General features: G+C 35.2%; 1 protein-coding gene across 2 annotated transcripts in view; it reads right to left on the reverse strand.

Moving 5' to 3' along the window:
* LOC144976396 (protein unc-93 homolog A-like) overlaps positions 1–7,500 on the reverse strand; it is a 229,059-nt gene that overhangs the window by 137,742 nt on the left and 83,817 nt on the right. The gene's annotated exons all lie outside the window — the stretch shown is intronic.

The following is a 7,500-nucleotide window of genomic DNA, read 5'->3' on the forward strand; positions in this document are numbered from 1 at the left end:
GGAAAACACAAAAAAAAAACACTCTCAAACCTGAGACTTCGCGAAGTAGTCCCAGGTTTGACAGATTTTGCCAAGATGGGCTCATTTAAATTGGTTTAATATTTGAAGGATGAGTTTTATGGCCAAATTTTAAAATATGGGTTTTTATTTTTTCAGAGTACGGTAGTATTGGTTTAGGTCGTCTGCGTTTTTATGGTATGGTACATGGCGATAATAGAAGTTGGGATAGGTTGAAGGCTCTTAGGAAAAAACAAAATCAAAAACAAAACAACAACAACAAAAAAAAAAAAACAAAAAAAACAAAAGCAAAAAAAAAGCCGGGATAGTTAGAAGGCTCTTAGAAAGAAAAAAAAAAACCAAACAAAACAAAAATAAAAAAAAGCAAAAAAATCCACAAAAAGTCGGGATAGTTAGAAGGCTCTTAGAAAAAAAAAACAACAAAAAATAAAACAAAACAAAACAAATAAACAAACAAAAAAAAAAAAAAAACAACTATCAAATAAAAAGAGCTATAACGTGGGTTTATGGTTTGGCATTATTGACTTCTGACCAGTAGGTTGCTGGTTCGAGTCTCAGTCGTGTCATGTAAAGAAAGCGCGTTGAGTATGGACATTGTTCAATTTAAAGTGCTCCTATCCTACGGAGCCATTAGTCCCATTGAGCCAGAGTTAATCCCGGTTTCTGTAGCGCGAAACAGACAAATAGCAATTGCTAAAAACCATTAGTCTATCGCAAAGTACTTTCCCCTCAGCTCCAACAAACCCAGCTACCCAATCACTGCTGGATGGACAAAGGGGTCAGAAAAAAAAAAAATTCGACCCAATCCGGGATCTATCTCGGTACTTTTACGTGTGAAGCGAGTGCTCTACCCACTGAGCTATCGGGGCCTCACGAATAAAAGCTCAATTTAAGAAATAGATATGGCCTGGCATTGAATTCCATATTGTGTCTTGTATTTAGAAAAAGGCCGTTTATTATCAAGAATTTCGACATCTAGGCTAGATAGTTCAATTTGTCAATACGCTTCAACAGTCGTAACGTCACTTCCCTCGTAATGACGCATGGTAACTTAGTAACTGGCTCTAAACGATCGGAACAATGGCGGACGCCCGTATGAAATATTTCTCCGACGAGCATAAAAACGTATCCAGAGGAGAAAAAAAACCCATTATAAACCTGATCATGTTTTGATTTACACATTCTGATAACAAGACGTATGAAAAATTCTAGCCAGCATGAAGAATAAAAAGTACATATTTTCTTTGTTTAGAACCACGACGGCCGCCGTTGCTGGGCGATGTGACATCAGACTATTGAATCCAATTATTTGCCTTATAGATAGAATGAAGTTGACGTCACTTGGTTCTTTGTTATTGTTTCTGGCAATGTAAGGAAAAGGACTAATACTGATTCATCTAACAATGATCAAGCAGCTGGATCTAGTAGAGCTAGCCGAAAGTAGTTTGCGATGTTATGATTATTTACAAGCATCCTATCCAAATTTTGCCTGAAATTTTCGCAATCTGTTTAAAAACCACTGAAACTGGAATTATAATATTTTGCTTCATTCACGCAACTTATGGCTCCTTAAATGAAAAAAAATATGTAGGCAATATCCATTATTAACTTAGTAACTGGTTCTAAACTATCAGATCAATGGCGGATGCCCTTTTGAAATACTTCTCTGACGAGCATAAAAGCGTATCCTGGGGAGAAAAACATTATAAATCTGATCATGTTTTGACTTTTATACGTTCTGATCACATTATGACATGTGAAAAAGTTCTAGCCAGCATGGAGAATAAAAAGTACCGATTATGTTTGTTTAGAACCAAGCTGCTCCTTGCTGGGCGGACGTGACACCAGACTATTCAATCCTATTGGATTCAGTAGTCTGATGTCACGCTGCCGGGCAACGGCGGCCATCTTGGTTCTAAATAAAGAAAATCATTACTTTTTATTCTCCATGCTGGCTAGAACTTTTCATATGTCTTGTAATCAGAATGTGTAAAAGTCAAAATATGATCAAATTTACGGATTTTTCCCTCTGGATACGCTTTTATGCTCGTCAGAGAAGTATTTCATACGGGCGTCCACCATTGTTCCGATAGTTTAGAGCCAGTGTTACTAAGTTACCATGCGTCATTAGGAAGGAAGTGACGTTACGACTATTGAATCCTATTGACGTCACTTAGTTCATTAATATTATTGTTTTTAGACAGCCATTATTTCGATGATTAGTTCTCACTAAATCATATAAATCAGACTTTAGACGTAAAAAAAAAAAAGGTTACGCGTTGTTTTTTGAAGTTGGTACGTGATTATATCTGGCTGGCGAATGCTGTGAGTATTTTACCTAAACACATTTCATCAATTTCCGATAATATTAGAATATTATAAATGTCGGCCAGAGTTGACGGGAACTTTTAGAACTTGCCTCAAGGGTCGTTACTCTTGTGATCAACTTCCTGTCCCTCGAAGGGCTTTTTATCTTATTTTTGAAAAACCTTACAACCATGCTTCCCTAATCTGGAAAAACACACATTAAAAAATTTGGCCAGAAAACTCGTCCTTCAAATATCGATCGATTTAAATGACTCTCATCTTGGCAAAATACTCTCAAACCCGGGACTTCGGCAATGCTTGTTTGTTTGGTGTTTTTTTTTTTTGTTTTTTTTTTTTTTGTATTATTTTGTTGTTGTTTTTTAGTTTTTGTTTTTGTTAGGTTTTCATTTTTGCACCTAGTGTTATTATTATGGGACTGGGCCTCTGGCCTGAAGGTCTGAAGGTCCCAAGTTTTTAGCTAAGTTTTAAACAAATCATTATATATATATATATATATATATATATATTATATATATATATATATATATATATATATATATATATATTTATATTTGTTGGTGGGTACTCGTAGGTACGAAAGTGCTCGATAATGATGGTTAGAGCTAATATAAAATATAGATTATGTCACTCACTTATATATGACCAAGACGTCGTTTCTGTGGCTTTCGTCCACGTCTTCGGACATTATGCGACTGAAGACGTGGACGAAAGCCACAGAAACGTACGTCTTGGACATATATAAGTGAGTGACATAATCTATATTTTATATATATATATATATATATATATATATATATATATATATATATATATATGACGAAGGCCATGGCGGATCAAAACGTTGTATGTTTTGTAGTTGTCCCCTTATGTTTGTTGAGTCAAATAGTCTTCAACAGTCATAACGTCACTTCCTTCCTAATGACGTATCGTAACTTAGTAACATTGGCTCTAAACTATCGGAACAATGGCGGACGCCGTATGAAATATTTCTCCGGCGAGCATAACCGCGTATCCAGAGGAAAAAAAACCCGATCAATTTGATCATGTTTTGACTTTTACACATTCTGATCACAAGGCATATGAAAAGGGAATGAAAAGTTCTAGCCAGTATGAAGAATAAAAAGTAATGATTTTCTTTGTTTAGAACCAAGATGGCCGCCGTTGCCGGGCGCGTGCCATCAGACTATTGAATCCAATTTACTGACTTTAACTTTCTCTCCATTCTAATTGGTTCATTTCGGCACCTCCAGCTTTAATGTCTTGGGTGTCCATCGTTAACTCATGGCCTCATACCGAAGCCATCGTTAACTTATAGATAGTTCGAAGATGACGTCACTCAGGTCTTTGTTATTGTTTTTTGCTATCCGCGTTTATGAGTAATGCTCACTGAACTGTATTAACCTGACTAAAAACATTCATGGATACACACAGTTTTGTATGTTGGTCCGGTATACTTCCGGATGGCAATGTTATGAGCTTCTTAGCCAACCGCATACTATCTATAGCCTGACATTGACCAAAAAATGACGTCGTTGGCCACAAAAGAAAACAAATCGTGAGTTGTATTCAATAGTTCAACCAATGGAATCACTTGTTTTCTTGCGCACTACTAACAACATTTCAATAGGCGTTGCAAAAACCAAAATAATGACGTCAAAATGCAAGTCATTTTGGGTTTCAGTGTCAGGCCGTAGCCATCGTTATGATATAGCCTGACACTGAAATCCAAAAGGACTGGCAGTTTGACGTCATTATTTGGTTTTTGTACCGTCTAGTGAGTTGTCGTCAGTAGAGCTCATGGAAACAAGTTATTTCATTGGTTGAATTATCGAATACAACTCACGATTTTTCTTTTGCGGCAAAAAACTGGCATTTTGACGTCATTTTGGTCAGTAGCAGGCCATAACTTTACGAAGGCCACGGTTTTAGTGTCAGACCGTAGCCATCGTTAACGTATAGACAGTTCGAAGATGACGTCACTCAGGTCTTTGTTATTGTTTTTTGTCATCCGCGTTTATGAGTAATGCTCACTGAATTGTATTAACCCGACTATAAACATTCATGGATACACACAGTTTTGTATGTTGGTCCGTATTACTTCCGGATGGCAATGTTATGAGCTTCTTCGCCAAGCGCATAATATCTATAGCCTGAACTTGGGACCCACGAGGACTATCTTTTAATGTCATTTTCTTTAGGTTTTTGCACCGCCTAGTGAGTGGTCTTTATTAGTACTCAAGGAAACAAGTGATCCCATTGGTTGAACTATTGAATACAACTCACGATTTGTTTTTGTTTTTTTTTTATTTGTGGTTAAAGACTTGTCTTTTGACGAAATGTTTTGGTCAGTGTCAGGGTACAGATAGTTCGAAGATGACGTCACTCAGGTCTTTGTTATTATTTTTTGCCATCCGCGTTTATGAGTTATTCTCACTGAACTGTACTAACCTGGCTATAAATGTTCATGGATACACACAGTTTTATGTGTTGATGCGTTATACTTCCGGATGGCAATGTTATGAGCTTCTTAGCCAAGCGCATACTATCTATAGATAGAATGCGCTTGGCCAAGGAGTTCACAACATTGCCATCCGGAAGTATAACGGACCAACACACAAACTCTGTGTAACCATGAACTTTTATAGTCTGGTTCATACAGTTTAGTGAGAACAACTCACAAACGCGGATGGCAAAAACAATAACAAAGGCCTGAGTGACGTCATCTGCATACTATCTATAAGTTAACCGTGGCCACGGTCATTTGCGGCTAAGTTGGGCATAAATTCGATGAACCTGTCCGACTAAAATCATTTTTTTTAAAAAAATGAGCTTTTATATAGCGCAATATCCACTAAATGGGCTCAAAGCGCTTTACAAGGGGTCCCTGGTCAACAGCAACATTTAACATGCAGGACGGGACATGACGCCTGTGAGGCGATATTACAATTTTTCGGACAAAGACAACGCTGTTAACGGCCAGGTACTCTATTTTACACCTGAGTACGGTGAGAGAATGTGAGTAAAGAGCCTTTTCCAAAGATTCAACTATGCGCCGAGCGCGGGGCTCGAACCCAGGACCTTCCGATCCGAAAGCGAGTGTCATACCACAAGACCACATAGCCGCACTACTTAAATAAACAGATGAATAAATAAATAAATAAATAAATAAATAAATAAATAAATAAATAAATAAATAAATAAATAAATAAATAATAAATGGGGAGATTAAAGGAATGAATGGACATCAAGTTAAATAAGTAGCCTAGTGTACACAATGGAAAATGTCACGATGACATTTCGAGAACAACCAAAGGCGAGCAAACCGCTCACCTTAATATCGATAATAAATTCAGCTTATCGACGTCCGCTGGGAAAAAAAAAGACGTATTAAAATTTTTGGCCAGAAAACTGATCCTTGAAATAACTCTCGATCAAATTGACCCTCATCTTAGCAAAATCTCTCAAACCTGGGACTTCGGGAAGTCCCAAGTTTGAGAGGATTTTTGTTGAGATTTAATCGATAGATCAATCAATTTATAGATCGATATTTGAAGGACGGGATTTCTGGCCAAAATGTAAAATGCGTGTTTTTCCAGAGGACTTAGAATAATGATAACCGCTAAGTCTCGACACTCTCTGTGTGTTATTTTTCTATGCCATGATGATGGCGATGACGGTCGATATCATGGAGTCAGAATGAAGAGATAAGAAGAATATGATAACGATGATGATTTTGATGATGATGATGATGGCGATGACGGTCGATATGCATGGGGTCAGAATGAAGAGATAAGAAGAATATGATAACGATGATGATGATGATGATGATGAAGATGATGATGGTGCTGATGATGATGATGATGATGATGATGATGATGGTGATGATGATGATGATGATGATGATGACGACGACGATGATGATGATGATGATGATGATATATGATGATGATGATAATGATGATGGTGATGATGATGATGATGATGATGGTGATGATGATGATGATGATGATGATGATATATGGTTACATGGTTATCGAGCATTAGTATACAAAGACGCACTCAGAAATACCTACATATATCTCTGTGTGTGTGAGTGTGTGTGTGTTTTATATATATTTAGATCGATTGATAGATAGATAAATAGATAGATAGATTGAGAGATAGATAGATAGATAGATAGATAGATAGATAGATAGATAGATAGATAGAGAGAGAGAGATAGAGAGAGAGAGAAAGAGAGAGAGATAGATAGATAGATAGATAGAGAGAGAGAGATAGAGAGAGAGAGAGAGAGAGAGAGAGAGAGAGAGAGAGAGAGAGAGAGAGAGAGAGAGAAGAGAGAGAGAGAAATATGTTTGGAGGTGGGGGGGGATAAAGGGAAACCGAACACATGAAGGATATGGTGATGAATAATTAATTGCTTTGTAATTTGTATTGTGTGTGGGCATGCTGGAGGGAGAACGAGAGTGAGAGAGAGAGAGAGAGAGAGAGAGAGAGAGAGAGAGAGAGAGAGAGAGAGTCGAACTTATTGAGAGTGATATAAAAAATTAGAACAATATACATTTTTGGAATAACAAGGAACGGAAACAAAGGCAGCATTTTGAGCAGGACATCATTGAACGATCCCTGTCATGAAAAGCAGATCAAAATAAAAGAGGAAGTTAGAAAACAAGAAAAAAACAAAACAAAAGAGAAATATTCTGATTTTCCCGACCGAAATGACCTTTTTTATTTTTCTTCCTCTAAGACATTGTTATTATTATTTATTATTTATTTTTTATATTTATTTTTATTTTTATTTATTTATTATTTATTTATTATTTATTTATTTATTTATTTATTTATTTATTATTTATTTATTTACTTATTTATTATTTACTTATTTATTTATTTATTTATTTATTTACTTATTTATTTATTTACTTAATTATTTATTTACTTATTTATTTATTTATTTATTTATTTATTTATTTACTTATTTATTTATTTACTTATTTATTTATTTACTTATTTATTTATTTACTTATTTATATTATATTATTTATTTATTTACTTATTTATTTATTTATTTATTTACTTATTTATTTATTTACTTATTTATTTATTTATTTATTTATTTATTTATTTATTTATTTATTTATTTACTTATTTATT

The sequence above is a fragment of the Berghia stephanieae genome, chromosome 7 (assembly GCF_034508935.2).
Source record: "Berghia stephanieae isolate SIO BIC M18660-M18661 chromosome 7, UCSD_Bste_1.3, whole genome shotgun sequence".
Taxonomy (NCBI): Eukaryota; Metazoa; Mollusca; class Gastropoda; order Nudibranchia; family Aeolidiidae; genus Berghia; species Berghia stephanieae.